Source organism: Grus americana, chromosome 4 (genome assembly GCF_028858705.1).
Source record: "Grus americana isolate bGruAme1 chromosome 4, bGruAme1.mat, whole genome shotgun sequence".
Taxonomy (NCBI): Eukaryota; Metazoa; Chordata; class Aves; order Gruiformes; family Gruidae; genus Grus; species Grus americana.
This window is the reverse complement of record NC_072855.1, coordinates 29105456-29125142: the sequence shown is the minus strand read 5'-3', so window position 1 is coordinate 29125142 and position 19687 is coordinate 29105456. Positions and strand designations below refer to the sequence as shown.

Here is a 19687-nt window from a genome sequence, read left to right as displayed (position 1 = left end):
ATTTAACAAAGTAGATGTAATGGATTCATTTTTATTTTGTGACTTTTCATTTGATGATAGCAACAAAACTGTAATTTAAATAAGAAAGGTGAGATCACCTTATAATGCCACGATAGGAACATATATGAAAAAGAAGTATATGAAGAATTGTGGAACAAATGATTTGTTGCCCGTTGTCATCTTTGGAAGGAGATGGGTGAGGTGGGGTGTATGTGGAGGTGTGCATGGCTTTAGCAAAAGGACAGATTTGCTCCTTCTGTTGTAGTTTGCTAGTGGATTATACTTTTAAAAAGCACAATTTCTTAATGTTTTATGAATCATTATTGTATGATAAGTTTCAGCTTGTTTTCCCAGCAACTGTTAAACTGCAAAGAAAAATAAAACCTAGGGAAAAAATTGGTCTGAGATGTTATGTGGTTGCTTCTCCAAAACTGTTCTTCGGGGTAGCAGTTATCAGTGGCAGGACAGTGCTCTAGAGAACTTTCAGACATCTCTTAACAGCAGTTTTACATTCCAGTGGCAAAATTGATTTTCCGTCACAGTCAAGAAAAGTCTTATTTTCATGAGATACTATTTTTGGTGCCTTCTTAAACAGTAATAGTAATTAAATAAATACAATATTAAGTAGAGTGTTAACTTTATTTCTCCAACATTAAACATCCCAAATAATAATACGTTCAGTCTTTTCATAGGAAACTTTTTGTTAATTGCAACCTTGACTTCAAAAAGTCATAACAGTAGTCGTCTTACGTACTGAAACTCCATAGTCTGTGTCCAGAGAATGCACCAGTTTTCCTTATGATTATATCTTCTGAAATTATTTTGACATACTGAAAAGTGAAATTTTTAAGTGAAAGATGAATCCAAATTTATGTTAAGTTTTGAAAAACCTACTAAATTCTACCTTTTTTTTTATTTTGATGTATTTAAGTCTACTTTGTGATTGTAAATGTACTTACAGATCCCTGTTCTGCTGGAGCAGCAAGTTTGTTTGCTGTAGAAGGGATGTAGTGCTTACAATGGCTTCTCTACAGCCTGGCAGTTGTCATGGGAAAAGCAAGTTTTTGACAGTAGTTAATCACCCAATAAAATGTGAATGTGTCTATATTTTTTTTTTTTAAGGGATTATGGAGTGTAAGCTATATGTTTGGCCCTATTTATGAACTTAGGCAACCTTTAATGGTGGCTGCTTGTGCAGTACATCTTGGGGCACACAAGATCATGAGTCATTGCATTTCCTGATATATGGTGTGTTGGCATACAGTCAATTAAACGAAATGCCAGTAACATTCTGTGTAGTAAAATCTGCTATGTAAAGAGACAATAGCTTTTTTTATTTTTCTTTTCTTTCAGGGTAGAGTTGAAATAACAAGGTCTATAAATGGATGTAGGCTGGAAGGAGACAACTAGGCTTTAAGTAGATCACCCAAACTAGTCACGCCAATGTACCACCCTGAAGCTGAAGAATACCCATATATGTAACTGAAAGTTCTGAAGTTGTCAAACTTTTTCAGTCCCACTCCATTAGATGTGAGTCAGGTGAGCAGGATGAAGACAAGAGAAGTTTCATAAAATAGCTGAGCTCATCACTCTTGCCAAAAGTGGTGGCTTTGCCTCCAGCAGTGCAGCCTTGTCACCTTTTCACCTGCCAACTGTGGTACTTGTCTTGTCCTTTTAGTGAGCTGGTTTAGGTCATTACATCAGCAGAAATTTTCTTGGAAAGGTGAAGAATATTTTTTTGTTGTTGTTAAATTATCCAACTGAATCATCTCAAGGCAAGGAGGGTGGATGTGGGGGCTGATGTAAAAGAAGGGTCAGGCACACCTCCCTAGCAGCGAGAGGCTGACTACCTCTTTTTGTGGCTCTGTATGGGTGTCTGGGCTCAGCTGGATCATTGAGCCTTCCTCTCACCTGTATTGCATTTATATTTGGTCACTGTGTTGGGTTTGCATGGCAAGGTTTTGGTAGCAGGGGGGCTACAGGGGTGGCTTCTGTGAGAAGCTGCTAGAAGCTTCCCCTGTGTCAGATAGAGCCTATGCCAGCTGGCTCCAAGATGGACCCGCTGCTGGCCAAGCCAATCAGCGTCTCTGTGATAACATATTTAAGAAGGGAAAAAAACAGTTAGAGAGAGCGCTTTTGCAGCCGGAGAGAGGAGTGAGAAGATGTAAGAAACTCTGCAGACACCAAGGTCAGTGCAGAAGGAGGGGGAGGAGGTGCTCCAGGCGCCGGAGCAGAGATCCCCCTGCAGCCCGTGGTGAAGGCCATGGTGAGGCAGGCTGTCCCCTGCAGCCCATGGAGGAAGGATGAGGGGGTGTAGAGATTCCACCTGCAGCCTGTGGAGGACCCCATGCTGGAGCAGGTGGAGGCACCTGAAGGAGGCTGTGACCCCATGGGAAGCCCATGCTGGAGCAAGCTCCTGGCAGGACCTGTGGATCCGTGAAGAGGGGCCCATGCCAGGGCAGGTTTGCTGGCAGCATTTGTGACCCCACGGGGGACCCACGCTGGAGCAGTCTGCTCCTGAAGGTCTGCATCCCATGGGAGAGACTCACGCTGGAGCAGTTTGTGAAGGACTGTCTCCCATGAGAGGGACTCCATGCTGGAGCAGGGGAATGATGAGAGGAGTCCTCCCCCTGAGGATGAAGAAGCGGCAGAAACAAGATGTGATGAACTGACCGTAACCCCCATTCCCTGTCCCCCTGTGCCGCTGAGGGGGGCGGAGGTTGAAGCCGGGAGTGAAGTTGAGCCCGGGAAGGTGGGAGGGGTGGGGGGAGATGTTTTAAGATTTGATTTTATTTCTCATTCTTCTACTCTCTTTTCCTTGGTAATAAATTAGATGAATTCCCTCTCTAAGTTCAGTCTGTTTTGCTCGTGACAACAATTAGTGAGTGATCTCTCCCTGTCCTTATCTCGACCCACAAGCTTTTTGTTATACTTTTTCTCCCCTGTCTATTGAAGGAGGGGAGTGAGAGAGCGGCTCTGGTGGGCACCTGGCCCCCAGCCAAGGTCAACCCACCACAGTCTTATTTCTTCTGTATGACTGAAGCTGTGTGACTATTTTTGGGGTATTTTTGAGTTTGTCTAGCTTTCCCTGTTGCTAAACATTCATACCTACATGTATACTGTTTCCCTGCCTTAGCCGTTTGATGCCTGTGGTCTATATTCTAACACTTTTTAAGTAGATTGGGCATAAGGGCATGGATGTTCATTAGGGAATTATATGTAACCAGATTTTTACCAGTCATAACTAGATAAGGATATATGATGTTTTAGGCCTTACTTTGGACTTCTTTGCACATCAACATGGAAAACCTTGAACTGATTTTTTTTTTAAGATTGTCTTGTGTGAGGTTCTTTATATTAATTTTTAAACAAGATGCTTGCGTTGTGTTAAGTACATTATGTGTTGGGATATGCATTATTTATTTTCTGTCAGGCATAGATATGCTAGAATGAGCTTTCCCTTGGGGCATTCTTTCTATTAAAGCAATATACTTTTTTGTTAAACCCATAAATAGATTCTGTAATGATTCAACTTGCAGAAGAGAATGCTATTGAAAGGAGAAAGTGCCCCAAATGCAAAGCACTCTGTCAGCTACTGTTGCTAGAATAAACTGCATGCTCTGCATGGACTTCAGGAAAGCTCCAGATAAACTGATTCCAACAACCCATATCAAATACCCCATTTCTGCTGACTTTTTTTTTTTTTTTTTTAAACTCTAGCTCCGGCGCTTTTGTATTTGAAGAGGAAAGGTTCAGACACTAGAGATTTAATAGCATTTAAGGGATCACTGGCAAAACAGTATTTATTTATTTAGAAAGGTGGCTGCCAACTTTAGAACACTCTATGGAGCAAAACTGTTGTTTGCTATATTATGTCCTGTTTGCATGCAGTTACAGGTTTTCCCCTGTATAAAAAGAAATATTCTTCCTCTTCCTCTACAAAGAGTAATGATGCTAGTCAAAGGGAGTTTTTAAATTTTGTTAGGTACAGCACAAAATAAAGGATGAATTTAAACGTAAAGAGGAAAAGGCCATTCTACATCAGAAGGGGCACTTGGACCCTAAAAGATACTAGGCCTGCTACTCTAAATATGAATTAAGTGTTTGAACTCTGACATTCCCAGTTGCCTGTTAGAATGTCACAAGCAAAGCTTTACGTTAGTAAGTCTGGTAGAAACTACTTTCTGAGACAAATTTCAAGAGAGTTTAGTGAAATATTATTTGTATAATAGACCGCCAAGCTTCAATAATAGAAGAAAATAAGATGTTAAGGTATAGAATTGCTTTGGTTTAATTACTTTTAATATTAAAATATTAATTACTGAAAAATCAAGGTATAGAAAGAAATAAACTTTATATCATTGACTTTGCATTGATAACTGATTAGACAGATCCAGGAGTTTTTATGGACTGATCAAGAAGTATTCAAAATATGGTGATGGTCAAAAACGTAGAGGTGGAGAATGTTTCAATACAGTAACAGAATTACATGTTTTATGACTCTCTGCTTATTTTCATCAGATTTTAGACTTGATGCCCTAGGTAGATATAGTTAGAACAAACGAGAAAAGCAATACGTGTAGGGCAGATTTTACTCTGTTCGGAATAAATACTACTAACGAATATATAATGCTTTCAAAGTCATAGAAAACAACAAACATATAAAATTTTTTCCTCGCTCTTTACCTTTTCTCATTCTTCTCTTAAGAATCAAGAATTTGAAAATCCAAAGGGGAGAAAGAGTGATTTTTCTTCAGATTTACATAGCCTCAGAAATAGACTGCTAAGAGTTTAAAAAACCCAACCATTTCAGGCTTCTAAAATAAAAAAAAAAATCATTTAAAACGTTAATATTTATAGGTTTCTTGCTCAAGAATTAGTTCAAGTTCTGGAAGTAATTAATTTCTCAAAGAGATTTTAGGAAAGCACAACATGGGAAATATAAATGACTCCTGATTCTGCCCATCAGGCACAGCTGGCATGTGATTTGGGGATGTTTTCAGCTTTACTTTTTGAAGTTTCCTTTGTAGACAATTGCTACAGACCAGAATGCTGGTCTAGAAAGATGTATGAAAGCCTTAAACCCTTGCAAATCAATGCTAACTAATTAATGGATATTGGAAAGAATTGTTATTCACAGTGCTATCAAAGCAGCGTAAGTAGCCCTAGGAATTGTTGATTTTCTCCCTTTTGCTTCTTTTATTATTCATCCCTGGTTGCTTCCTTTGTTCACACTGCTGAATTAGAACTTAAGATCTTCAGATTAGGAACTGCAATGTTTGCAAGAGTGCTAGCGTGCCAGGGTCACTGGTCAGTAACAACTCGGCTGCTCTTAATGCAGCTGATGTTAGGCTTGGAAAACTGTCTGACATCTCAGTGGAAACCTGTCTCCTTTTTCTCTCTGACATCTTGTTTGTGCCAGCTGTCAGCAGGATATAGCAGTTGGGCCAAATACCACCAGATTTTTAATGTTCTTTCAGCTACAAACGAGGTCTTGTCCTGGAAAAAAAGGCAGGCTGGCAACTGGCACTTTGTTTTTATGACAGCAAAGCAAAGAAAGAAGGAAGCTAACCCAGATGTACTGAGGTTTGGCTGAGAAGTTCAAAGGTTTTTTTTTTTGATAGCTGTTTGAAACACTGTGGCCAGAAACCCAGGATAGACTGACCAGGAGCTCTTAAGGCGGACTCGTGCATTGTTCCCCTTGTAGGGGTGTTCTAATCTTTGAACCTTTCTCTCTCTCTGTCCAGAAATGAAGAGGATAGGAAAAGAGGGAGGAGGAATCCAAAACCTAGAAATTTCCTAGCAGAAGTGCATGGAAGAGAAAGATTTTGGAGTCTTTTTATCTTATTTTTTTTCTTCTTAAATAATAATTGAAAAAACCCTGAATGGGTACTCCCAGCTATAATTATTCCTCCACAGGAAAGAAAGAAAAAGTGTCTCATGATTTCTGAAATAATTACGTTAAGCAAAGCAATATAAGTAAAACCAGGTTTCACAAATATGGCAAAAGGTAACCAAAAGGAAAGTGATTCCACTGTTAAAAGTTTCCTAGCATTCACTGTAGTACTGTTCAAAGGATTGTTTGAATAATTTTTGCTTACTTTTTAATTTATAGTTTGTGCTTCTGTTTTATGACCACATTATCCCTGAAGGGGATACTGTAACTGGAAAACTTAGAGTGCTCATCTTGGAGAGGATAAGGGAAACAAGAAGATAACTTGTTTAATTGAGTAGAGGAGAGGATGGCAGGACAGGGCCTGGGAGGGCCATATGGAGGGCACAGACATTGGTTCTCTAGTTTTGGGAACAAGCCTGTAGGATTTCACTATCTAAAATGTGGTGGAGGATGTGAATTATGCCTCCACTGAGCATGAAAACTGTTTGAAGTGTATTGAACTGAAGTTCAACCTCACTAAAATTGAATCTCTCTGTGCCAAACTGGTGTCTTCCTGCAGATGCAAGTTTTCAGAATAAAAAAATAGTATGCACTGCTTATTCTGAAGACCTGAAGTGAGGAAGTGCTGATTCCTTGGTTAATTTTAATTTTTATACTGGTTTATTAGATATATTCTTGCACTTTTTTAGTTCTTTCTCAAGCTTTTGTATCTCTTCTGTACTTTCTTACTTCTACTAAGACCATTTACATTAATGGTGCTGAGAACGATAGTGTCAAGTCCTTGAGAATTAATTGGTTTCATTCTATATTTGCAGTTTTAAGACTAGGGTTATGAAGACTGACTGCCAAAAAGTTATCATGAATATTGGATAGCTTTAGCTATTTGGGGACTGGGAGAGGTGACAGAGACCTGTGAAGGTGTGGAAGAGCAGCTGTGCCATCTTGACAGGATTTTCTCCGCAGGGTTGTAATTCTTAGGAGCCTCAGTCCCTGGTTCCTGCTGACTGGCAGTACTATCCAGAAGCTTGGCTAGGCCTGAGTTAACCCTCTGAGTTAATGGCCCTGTAACATGTGCGCACTTTGTGTGTGTCTTACCTAAAAAAGTCTTGTGAGAGGGGAACGTTAAAACCAATTGGTCTGCATTTTGACTCCACTGAGTTGGCAGAGCCTCGTGGAGGGTTGCAAGTTTTCATCAGCATCTACAATTAGGAAAAAAACAACTGATAGACTTCTCTTGAGCTTCCTCTGTTTTCCTGTCCTGTGCTTCTTACTAAATACAGCTGTTGTAGCAGGGTATTGATACCATATTTCTGGAGATTAAATGCTGCTCCTCCCCTTGAGTTGTGGCTGTGGTTATAGCGGTGTGTTGCTGGTCGGACTGCCTCCTCTTCTCCATCTGCAGAGGAAGAAAACTGTAGTTTTGTTTTTCTATGGGTCTAGCAAACTTGTCATCAGCTCAGAAGTGAAGTGGGCTTTTATAGTGTGATTAAAACAGCTTGATATTTTATGGTGCAGTTGATGCCTGACCATACTAATTTAAATACCACATCACTGGGGAAAAAGATGGACGATGAGCTCTGGATGTGAAACTCAAATTTCCAGGTCACTGGTTGAGAGTTTTAACTCAGCAGTGGCCAGAGCTTGTTATCTTTCTGTGGTTTGTGTTGGTCTCCTTCCCAGTGTAAGGACCAGAGCGCTCCCTGCTTTGAGGCCCTAACCCCTGACTGAGCTCTGTGGTCGCTGCACATCCCACCACGGCTGGACTGTACCCCTGCTCTCTGCTTCTGTCCCCCTCAACAGTTGTTCGGTTGTTAATCTAATCGGTCTTTTATTACTGCAGAATGATTAATGAGGTAATGTTTTCAAAGGATACATACAGGCTTTGCCTGTGTAACTTTAATGCACCAAGGAAGCTTGAGGTCCAAAGCCTTGACCATAGAAGCTGAGATTTCCAGGGCAGAGTGGGAATGGTTGGGCAGCACATAAAAACAATTTTGGAAATAACATACCTGAGCAAGAATGAAGCAAGTATTGTTCCATCTTCAAAATAATGCTACCAGTATATTTATATATCACAACTTGGGAGATGGTGGCATTGTCTGGCTATCTGTACTAATTTTGGTTGGTAACCTAAGTAATCTTTTTTTTTTTTTATTTCATGTAGCAATAGTAAGGAGTGCTATGGATTATACATCCTTTTTTTTTTTTGGTGATATCCTCTACTAGGAAATTTCACCCTCTGTTCCTCAAGAGGGCTGTATATTGGAGAATTTTTAAAGCAGAATCTTAATAGTTTCATATCTTTCTTGCAATATATTTCTTCTTCTTTTTATGTTTGTGGTGAACTGTGTAGTCTTCTAAGTATCACCCAGATACCACTCCTGTCATTAATGGCTAAGCCCATAGTTGGTGTCAGTGTGTACAGTTAGATGCATAGTTATTTTTCAAGCCTCAAAACCTGGTAGTATTCAAACGATTACAGTTCTGAATGTAGCTGTGATACAATTGTCCTACCTCCTTACAGGCTGCTCTCTTTAAAATACGGTTTTATATATAAACATATTTTCATTCCTGTCCATCAGCATGGAAGACTTCAGAACAGTCTCTGTTACTTTGCTGATAGACTGTGGATATTTTCTGTGTTTTCCTACAAAAATAGGAATCCTACTATTTAATTTTTATCAGAAAACAATGTAGGAAATACTGTTGCAACTTTGTATAAACCATGTAGCAGATGTAAACGCGAGACCTTATAAGAGGGAAAGGAGATGTTATGTAGAGTAAGAACTGAGGGGAAAAAAGAGTTTTCACTTGCTCTCTCAGTCTCTCAAGGCCCAGAGTATGTGTCCGCAAGGTCTGTCCAGGAGCCGGGACAGGGGTGTTCAAGGTGTCTGTCCAGCAAAAAGTCACCACGATGCTCGTGTCTAGCTGTTAGGTCCAGAATCCATGGCCATGGCATGGGAGGTAAGGTTACCAGCTGCCACATTCTACTCATGTCCCAGGTTCCTCTTGGGTTGCCAACAGATTTTGGATTTTGGAGCTGACAGTGATCAGTGTCTCCATCCTGTCCCACCTCTCCTGAGTCATTGTGAGTCTCTGTGGTTCTTTGTCTCCAGATCTGGGTGTGTTGTGAAACTGCAGGTAGATGTGCAGGGGGTCTCCATGACCTGCTCACCCAGGTGCTGTTAGCTCAGGCCCTGCTGAGCCCCTTTCCCCTGGTGCCTCCACAGCCAGACCTCCCCTCCATACCAGTCTGAGCCTCTCACGGTTCTCTGCAATGCTTTTTAGAGTTTATAAGAGTGTATTGAAACCAGATAAAGGTTCTTATTGTAGAGAAAGCAAGCTACTTTCTGAAGTAAATTAGAATCAGATAAAAAGTTAAAATGAAAGTTGAGAAAGGTAGGAGAAAAAAGCTTTTTATTTTTCCCTTGAATTCCAGTATAGCTCACATCTTTTAAATGACCATTTTAGCCATGTATTTTGGAGTTCCATGGACAAGCATGTGATAGCCTATTTTTATTTCAGATGTGACTAGTCTCCTCCCCTGGAACTGACAAAGAAACTGTTAACTCTGAAAGCTTAGTGTGTTGATGGTGGCTAAGAATAGCACCGCATGGCACTTAGTATTGTCTTCTCACAGAGGTCCAGTTCGAGCGGTGGCTGTGTCTGCGTGCTACATGAGATTTTTTCACCAGGTTTGTGCTGTGCCCTCGCACTTTTCCTGAAGACTTAAAGCCCTGAAGGCTGTCAGCTGTTTTTCTAAGGAGTTGCACAACTTCAGATTCTTGCTAGTTTAGTTCACTTTTATTTGCAGTTAGCATAGATAAATTTCTTCAGAAGGTTTGGTTAGAAATACAAGTGTCTCATGCTTACTTTAAAAAAAATATTGTTAACTAGGGCTTCATGTGAACTCAGCGCTACCTTATGCTGTTAAAGACTTTAAAAGTGCTGAGGAGCCTCAAAATACAGTTCCCGCACTAACCACAGAAGCAAAATAAATTTGGAAAAGTGACCTAGTAAGCAATCCTGAATCTTCTAGATGTTTGCTAATTTTCATATTCATCAAACTTTTTTCCCCAAGAAAAAATGAAAATAGGCTTCCCAGACCATCACCACCTCAGCAGCTGACATTTGCTGTTTTTCTGTAGAGTTTGGTGAATGAAAGGACTTGGCTCAGAAGAGTACATTTGGTAATAAGAAAAACACTGACATCTACACCTAAATTAAAAATGGAGAATTTACAACAATGTTGTAAGATACGTGTGTGCCCTCATAAGGAAATTTATGCTCTTGTTGAGAAATAATCATTCTCTCCTATGTGCTAACTCTTTGATTAGTTGAATGGGGAACTGAAACCCATTAGAGCTGAATTTTCAGAGGAGCTGATCCCCTCAGTGCAGGGCAGAAGACTTTATTTAGGGAATATGTTCAGATATGAATTTGTATTAAAAAAACAAATTTAGGTAGTTACCTGGATGTGCAAAAAATAGTTTTCTGTTGTTTTGTTTTGACTCCTCAGCAAACTTACTGTAAGAATATACTTTTGAAAACGTTGATTCCCCCCCCGCCCTTCCTCCTCAGCATATTTGTGTTAAACACAACAGATTGAGTTAGTCTTCAGAGGTTTATTTTCTTTTCAGCTCATATGTTCATATGGAAGATTACTAGGCAAAACTGACGGAATAGGAGTGTAGAACAGTTGTTAGAATGATTGTTCTTTCCTGAAGTTGATACTTAATGCATGGGACTTATTCTAACCCTGATTTGTATATGCTTGAGCATACTCCAATGCTCAAATGTATTTGTTTGTTTATTCTCTTTTTTAATACATGTGTTTATATCTAAGACTTTAATTTTCAAACCATTCCTCAGTATTAGAAATACTATTATAATATTTCTGAGTACTTTACTAGGCAGTCACTTACAAAGACGTGAAAATGCTCTGTGAACAGACTCGGTCTGGGCTAATGTAATGGTTATGAGCTGTAAATTGTAGATATGTTTTTCATCTGAAATATCAATATGCTCATATGGAACATTAAAATAAATTAATTTGGCTTCTTTATAGATTTTTTTAAAAATAGGTTTTGGGGTTTTTTTTTAATGATACATGATTTGAAGTTATTGGCTATTTTTTAACTGATGCTCCAGAGTCCTTTTCCAAAATAGCTTTTTACAGCAAAGCTTCCAGTATTCATTACTTTTTGCATTTACTCAGGAAAGGTATCAGTTTGACATTAATGAGGATAATTGAGGATAATGAGCATAATGAGGAAAAGTCTTTTCCTCTTTCTACTGGGAGCTGGAATTGCCCTCTTCTCACAAGGAAAGAATAAGCCTGGAGTGGGAGACAGGGTTTAAACAAACTACCTTGGGTTGTGCTCGGTGGGAGAACTCTTTGCAAAAGCTGCTGGCTTTTGACACTATTTTTTGGAAGTAACACAAATGTAAATTTGTTGAGTATTTTGTCATTGTTTTTTCTTTCAGTACAGTGCATCAATAGGGTTTTAATATTCTTAATTCTTGAAATTGAGGATTTGGAATTTTGTTTTTCCAGAGAAATGTGGATTAGGAAACATGAGAGAAGGTATTTAAGTTTCTTTTTCTGTTTGCTGATTAACGAAGGCATGCCTATGATCACTTTGACCTTGTTACTTGATGCATTTTTTGTGTGTGGTGTATATGTATCTGTTAATATATTGAAAGGAAGCAAGACCTCATCATAGATGATATGTTTGCAGTGACAAGTGTTAGAATTCAGTTGTTTGTGCAACCCATATATCAGCATGTTTGTATTCCCTTGATGCTATATCTTTGTTTCCGTTTTTTAGGTACTACCTCTTAAAGCTGTAGATTTAGGGTTCAGTTTGGACTTTTCTTTCTCTTCATGTAATTAGCGTACCATAAAAATGAAGTCTTTATTCAGAGTGAGTTCATACCGTGGAAATGTGTGCTTCCTTAACTTAAAGAACAGTGTATATCAAAATCTGGAATAAACACTAGCAAATATAATTCTTTCTCCTTCTCTTTCTACTCTTCTAGTCCCCAGGCCTGACTGGTGTATTTTCCCACTGCTGCCTTTGCCTCCCTTATGCTTTTTAATTTAACATCAATTAGCCAAGCATTGATATAATTTTATTGCCTTTGTTAGCTCGTGCTTAACATAGGATTCAGAGCATCAATACATTTCCAGCCTGGTGCAGCCTTCAATTTGATAGCCCAGGAAGGAAAAAATGGATTTCTGTGTTAGCAGTAAATGTTCTGTTCTCTGCCCTGCTTCCCACACCCCCATGGGCTGAGTAGGGCACACTTTCCATACCAAGCAGAAAATTTACCTGCAGACTTACCTGTCACTTGAGAAGGTGACCATTGTTCTGTGGCTCTCAAACTGCAGTCCATCAGCCGGGAGAGGAAATGGAGAGAAACCAAACTGCAGCTAGCACGCTTAAATTTGCTCAGTAGAAATCTGCATCCCCCTTGGAAACTCTGTGAAAAGAAAAAAAAATAATAAAAACTGCTAATGGCAAAATACTGGAAAACATTGATACAGGTGATAGGATTTATACATACCTGCTAGGCTTAAATGGATACCCTATTTCTAGGTCTTTATTGGTGAAGTTTGGGTAAATGCTGCAGCCAGGCTGGGAATCCAGCAGCGAGCCATGGGATGATGTCAACGTTTATAGCTTTCATGTCATCAGAGAAAGTTGTAACTGCTTGTGTTTAGAGAAAAAATTGATGGCACAAATAATTGGAATTGGTGCCGGATAGCTAGATGTCTGAGCTGAGCTCCTTCCAGTTGTCCTTCTGACTCCAGGAGTTAGAGCTGAAGGAAAGATGTGTGGTGCTTTCATAAGTTATGGCCACTTGGCTATTGTGTGAACACACAGTACTATCTAAAAGCAGGATGACCGTGACTGGTATGGTGATGAGCCTGAGCCTATAGGTCCCCTTGAAAGCCAGGGAACACTACCAGCTCAGACTTAGTGGTGGCTTGGTTTACATTTTCCTAAGGGCAGGTCAATCAGAAGAGCTAACAGAACAAGCCAAAGTTACGCTGGTCTGTCCTTGCTCTCTGTGTTTGAAAGGAAGTTGTCATATTTAGTCCTCTTGCAGTAATGATTTTAAATAAAAAATAAGCATCAGATGTTGCTCTCTCAAATTAGTAGTCTAAGCTGCTCCCCCCCCCCCCCCCCCCCCCCCCAATTTAATCATACTGGAATAGAATTGCTTCTGTGTTTGCATTGCTACTGACTTACAGCGCTGTGGAAGCCTAACATTGAGGTATAGGGAATAAACAAACAAGTTTAGATACTTTATTTTTTGTTTATGTGGTTACTCTTTTGAGGGAATACAAAATTTGTAAATGAGTGAAACTTGGCAGTTATATATGCTCAGGTATTACAATTCAGTGTTTTGAAGGAAACTGAGATACCAGGATACATACCTCTCTTACTTGACAACACAGCACTAGTACTTTGCTGGTGCTGTGCAAAGTAATTTGACAGTAGGGTCATGTTAAGTCTTCACAATAAGTCTACTGGGAAAGAAGACCGTAGGTAACAGATGTGTGCTTAGGGTCGTATCTTTTCTCTGAGAAGTTTGCAACTTGATTACAGAACTGTTTTCCAGCAGAAATTCCTGTGTTAAGCCTAACTTGCTTTATTATATGTGCAGCTTTAATTTTAATTGAAAGCTACAGTTGTATAAAACTTCAGGACAGTAAAAGTGTTTCTGAAAATAACCATTGGGAATTTAACTTCTAGTCCTGAACCTTTACATTCCTACCATTATCCCGCTTCCTTATTTGATGGATTGTGTTCTAGATTATGGACAGGTGAGAGAGACTTATCCTTTATATTCTTTTAGGTTGCTCTTGCACGAGAATGGCTTTCTGACAGTGAAGCAAAACATGTTAAATGTATTACCAGTTTGGAAGTATGCTATGAAATAAATTTGATGTCTTTCTAAGCGAAGGTTTCTGGGGAATTCAAAATACGATTTTTAATTAAAACGGTTTATCTGAAGAGGTTTTCTATTCTGGCAGTTGTTCTAGAAAAGGAATTACATAAACTCCATTTTTAATGGTCTGACACTTTAATGGTCAGGATTTCCTGATGGCATGCCGTAATCAAGAATGACTGGGCAGGACTTGAAACAATTGAGTTCAAACCGATTTCCTCTTCCCCCTCCAATTTTTGTGCTTTATCACATTGTTTTCCAATGTGTATGGTTTGGTCTTTTGGCATCTTGTGCTATCAAAATTATTTTTTAATTTCTTCTTTTCTTTCCTGTCTGATAATAATCTACATGCATGGCCTACAATAGAAGGCTCTGTAAAGTGATTCACATAATGAGTTGTATTTCTTGCCTGTGCTTGTAGCAATTTCAGCCAGTATTCCCATCAGCGTCCTAATCTGGCCTAGATACCTAGAAAACCAGATATTGCCAAATTAAGATTTTATGCCTTAGAATTTCTGCTGTGTCTCTGTGTTGGCCTGAAGTAATGTTTCTATGACCGTTTACTAGCAGAGGAGCCTGCATTTTGGGGAAAGTGAAAACACAAGCAAGAAATTTAATCTTCAGAGGCTTTGAAAGCAGAAAACAAGCTTCATGTGAATGCCCGTCACTAGACAAATGGGTTGCTGCTCTCCTAGTTGAGTCAACTTTCCATAAAGAAAGGGTGTTCGTATTTGTTGGGGGTAGAAAAATTATTTGTACGATAAAGCTTCAGAAGATTTGTGATGTTTTTGTTCTGGGGGGGGGTTTTGTTTGGTTTTCTGGGTTGGGGGGTGTTTTTTTTGGGCGTTTTTTTTGGGGGTGGGGTTTTTTTTGGTTGGGTTTTTTTTTTTTTTTTTTTTTTTTTTTGAGTCCAAGTGAAAGCTCAGCTGTCCCAGTACCAGTTCTCACAATACACTTTGAAAACTTTCCTTTCCATATTTCCTCCCAGGGCATCCTTCACATTTTAGCTATACGATTAATTAACTACTTGATGAAATAAACTTCTGTTTATTGATGTGGCATTCATTTATGTTTTGTTTTATTCCACAGCATGACTAAAATGTAATATAAACATATCTGAAGCTCCTTAGGTATATTGTCTATAGGGAAGTATTTCTACTGCAGAAGTAAAATGTAAGTTCTGATTGAGACATGGGGGGAGAAGTTATCAATACACATATAACTTCCTCTCACTGAAAGGTTTGACTTGGCTTTACAAACATTACACTGAACCGTACTGCTGAACTAAGCCAGTTCTAAGCCTGTTTCTACTTCACAAGTTGGTAATACATTCACCTTATTAACATGTGATATTTCATAAAGGCATGACAGAAGTACCAGCTACTATTGCTGCTTAATTAGTTCTTTTCATCAAATTTGCATAAAATCAATGAAAGAGAGAGAATTGAATAAGAATTTGCAATCTGGGCTCTTAGTCCATGTGGCTTGTTAATGAGATAATGGTGGTTCTTTGCCTGTTTATGTAGTGGAATTAGACACGTGGAGCCATGATCATCATTAAACATTTTCCAAAGATAATTCACTGTCTACTGCCAACACAGAGAAAGAAAAGAGAATGCCATACCTCATGTCACTGAACGATTTAGTCATATAGTCTGTATGGAAAATAATAGGATGTTTGTTCACCAGGAACTATGTATCCAGACCAAGGTATGAGATACAGGGAAGAAAGAGCAGGGTTGTTTTTTTTTTCCCTTGGTCATGTGTATTCTAATGTATTTGAACTGATTTCAGTTTCAACCACTGTGCTTATAGTTGTGGTGCTACCAATCAGCGGGTGTATATTATGTAAAGCAAAGGAATATCTAGCTAACACAATCTATGAAAATCTGTGTGGTCAGCGGCCCTCAGCAGATATATAATTTCATTGGCAACAACTGTGGATTTTATTCACATACTTCAGGTTATCTTGTAAAGTGTCATGACTATGGTGTCAGGAGGCTGCTATGCCTCTCCCTTCACTTAAAGGTTTTCATGCAAGAATAATATTTTCATGAGGTACTTTTTTAAAAACCCATCCTAAGAATGCCTCAAAAAATGGCGTCTAGCAGAAAGTTATTATCTTAGTCTATCTAAGCACATTACTGAGAACAATATACATCACTGAAAAAATTGGAATAGCATTTATATATAATAAGTATATATGTATATTTTACAAGTTTGCAATTTCTTCTCTTTTGTTGTAAACTATTAGCACAGTTTCAAGGGAGTGACATTTAGCTGGTAAATAAATGTTATTGAAATAAATGGAAAAGTCTGGATAAATGCAATGTAATGCAGAAGTATCCACCATCTCTGCAAAGAGCCAGCTTGAACCCAGTGGGTTACTATAGCTAGCTCAATGCCATTTTTGCTGTACCAGGGCAGCAGTTGGCCACCTCCACGCTGTGCTGCGTACCATTTCCAGTTCCTGACGGGTGCATGGGCTCTGTTGCGATAACTGATGTGAGCTGAATCCAGCACTTGAGTGACACTGGCGAACGAAGGAACCAGCTGGAGCCGGGTGTGCAGCAGCGCTGGCTGTGCATGAGATCAGCTGGGGTTCAGTATAGAGCTAGTAAGGCAATAATAAATCCAATTTATGGACATACTCCATGCACTATCACTATCACTAGCAGTACGTAGTTTGGACAAAAACCAGTGAAGTAGAGCCAGCTGGTCTACTGTGCTGTCACATGCTTAGGCAACTCGGGTAAATGGGCCTGATAAATGAACAGCAACCACATCCTCCCGTCGCTACTCTGAAAGCAAATCCAAGAGATTTAAGTGAAGAACAGCTCTTTGTATTTGTCTGTAGACCAGAGGCTAAGATTTGGAATGTGCATCTGTTATTAGAGCACTATATGTTCAACTTCGTTGTCTTCATAGAGATGCTCACAATTTCTCTCATTCATATCATAAGGTGTGTTCATACAATGAGATTTTTTTTTTTCACTGATATGAGTAAGGAGACTTTGGAAACAATAGAAATGGGACGGTCTACAGGAATTGTACAATTGTGAAATAATGATGAAGTTATTGAAGTTGTCTGCTCTAGAAAACAGACTGCTGGTTTGGGACACAGGACACTTAGGTTGGTTTAACTTTTTAGCTTTGCTCATAATTTGTTGGGATGATACTACATGATAGGTTGTCATCTCTTTTGAGCATTGACATCCTTATTAGGAAAAAATAATGATTGGTAAAATAACTGAAGATTGGTTGCTATGAAGGACTCTAACAATTGTTACAGATCTGTTTCTGTGTATATTAATAATCACTGCTGTGAGGTAGGATGAAATGTTCTAGATGTTTATCAGAGTAGAAGACAAGGAGCTTAATTAAAATTCCTTTAAGTAGCCTCACAGATAATATTTTCAATCTTTGGGAATTTTTGTGTTGTCAGATGGACATGCAAACCCTATAAAGTACCCATGATATTACCTGTGCTGCAAAAATAATCATAAAAAGCTTATTCGTTAAATATAAGCTGTGTAATATTATTTACGACCTTAGCAATGACCTTAAAAATAGCAACCAGGAATATGATCTACTTGATGAAAACTATGAAGGCCCTCTTAGAAGTGTGTTGAATATCCTTGTTTTATAGTTTGATACCTTATTTAAAATACATAAAATAATTTTACATGTATTTTCAGGTATCTCGAAAGAGGGGAGATACCTGACAGAAGTTATGCTTCAGTCCAACCATTCCAACTTCCTGAGAAACAGCAGCAACTAAAAGAGAACAAATTTCAGTTATAGGAAAAGACACAAAAAGGCTCAGAAAGTACTATTTAAAGCACGTATGGAGGGTCAACACTTGGCTCAGTGTAAAGTAGTACCAAAAAAAGTATACAAAAGCTAAACCTCATCATTTCATAGTAGCTGTGAAGTGAAATGCCCTCGTAGACTGTCACAGGCTGGGGTGCGTTTGTTACCTTTTGGTACCTGCTTTGTATGTTTGAATCCTGAATAATCTCTTTAGTAAATAGGACACTACTTATATCTTCAAATACTTGATGTGTTTGGGCTCTACAGAGAGAAGCGGGATAATAAAAATAACATTCTTTAATACCAACTTGGGTATTAAGTAACCTTTGCTAGTTCTGGACACTTGTGTTTAACACGAAGCAACTTTGTTTCTAATTTAGCATACATCAAGGCATGTTGCCTTTTGACCTTGGAGTATGTTTTCTGTCTAATTATCCTTTGTATTGTTTTACTGTTCCTTGAAACTATCCAAACAATTTGGTGTGGCCCTAGCAACCAAACAATACTGTTTAACAGAGGTTTCCGAGGCACTTGCTCCCAGATTTCCCACGTAGCGCTAGCTTGCATCAGAGCAAACAAACAGGATATTGTTTCAAGTGAATAACATTCAGTGTTTTCAAGCAATTTGTGAAAGTAGTTTTTTGGTTTTGAACTGTTGCGAGTGGTATGATTTTTTTGGTTCCAGATTTCATCTGAAGCTCTTAGAATGGTCCATGTTTCGAAGCTTCAAAACAATGCTTGAAACTTAGATTTTCTCTGGCAGCTAACAGCAGAGAATGGCTTATGCTTTGATGGCAAAGAATAGCAGAAAGAAATTATTTAACCCTGTCCTGTAGTGAGATTTTTTTTTTCAATTAAACATGCTATTTAAAAATCCATGTAGACCCTTCTTACAGTGTTATCGTTTGTAAGTTCATGAGTAAATGAATCCCACTGGCCATAATTATACCAGATAATAATGTTGTTTGACCTAGTTAAGAAATCTGATAATAGATTTTGGCTTTTCTTTAAGGAACTACTATATCTATCTATCTATCTTATTAAACACAGTAAAGCTCCTTCCCCTTTTTCCCTCCTACGTGTTTTTTTTCTGTGTGTGTTTAACTAACTTACTGGTTTTACATAGCAGATAAAACCACCAACATTGTCATATACAAGGCAAGAGTCATTAATGTGAACCATCAATGCTGTCACGAATTAGAGTCCTCAGCAAGTTCATAGGTGAAAGTAAATCCTAGACATTTATTCTGCCTTTTGAATGTGCTGGCATTTCAGCTAAACTAAGATATTTGTAATCCTCTCATGGCAGCATTTATAATTGCTTCAGTTTGACGTTTTTCCCTTGGATTTTTTTGGGGAGGTTTATTACCAACTGAAGAGTTTGTCCATGTGAACACAGGGATTAGCAACACATACGACTGTAGGATAGCCTCAACCCTGCTTTGCTGCTGGAAGAGTAAAAAGGCAAGTGCTGTCCCTGCATTGACTCTCCTCTTTGTGCTGGCACAAGCATATATGCACTCATGTGGTGAGCAAATTGGACAACTGATTGTGTCAAAATTAACCCGGGGAAAGAAATTAATACCTATGCTGCTTTTCCGGTTCAGTTCATTGCACAGCTGCACACTTGTGTTTGCTTGCACAGGAGGAGGATGGTCCAGGGAAGGAGGGATCTGGGAGGCATTGCATCCTTTGACAGTGCTGCAGCTTATGCCATCTGAAGGGGCCTGTGCGAAACTGTAGCCAAGGAGTGGGGTCTGTGGCATTGCAGGCTGATGGAAGGCTGTCTTGGTACCGCGTTCCCCTGGCTTCATGGTTGTGCTCTCTGCCTTGCACTGAAATTTCTGCAGTACTTCTGGGAGCTGGTCTGGTTGTATAGTCCAGTTGCTGCTGCTTCTTTTTTTTTTTTTCTTTTTTTTTTCTTTTTTTTTCTTTTTTTTCTTTTTTTTTTTCTTTTCTTCTTCTTTTCTTTTCTTTTCTTGCCAGGGTTAGGTTTTTGTCCAATTTACCCATTTT

At 38.9% G+C, this 19687-nt stretch overlaps 1 protein-coding gene across 12 annotated transcripts in view; it reads left to right on the top strand.

The window, feature by feature from the left end:
• FRYL (FRY like transcription coactivator) overlaps window positions 1-19687 on the top strand; it is a 181300-nt gene that overhangs the window by 54175 nt on the left and 107438 nt on the right. The window lies entirely within an intron of this gene.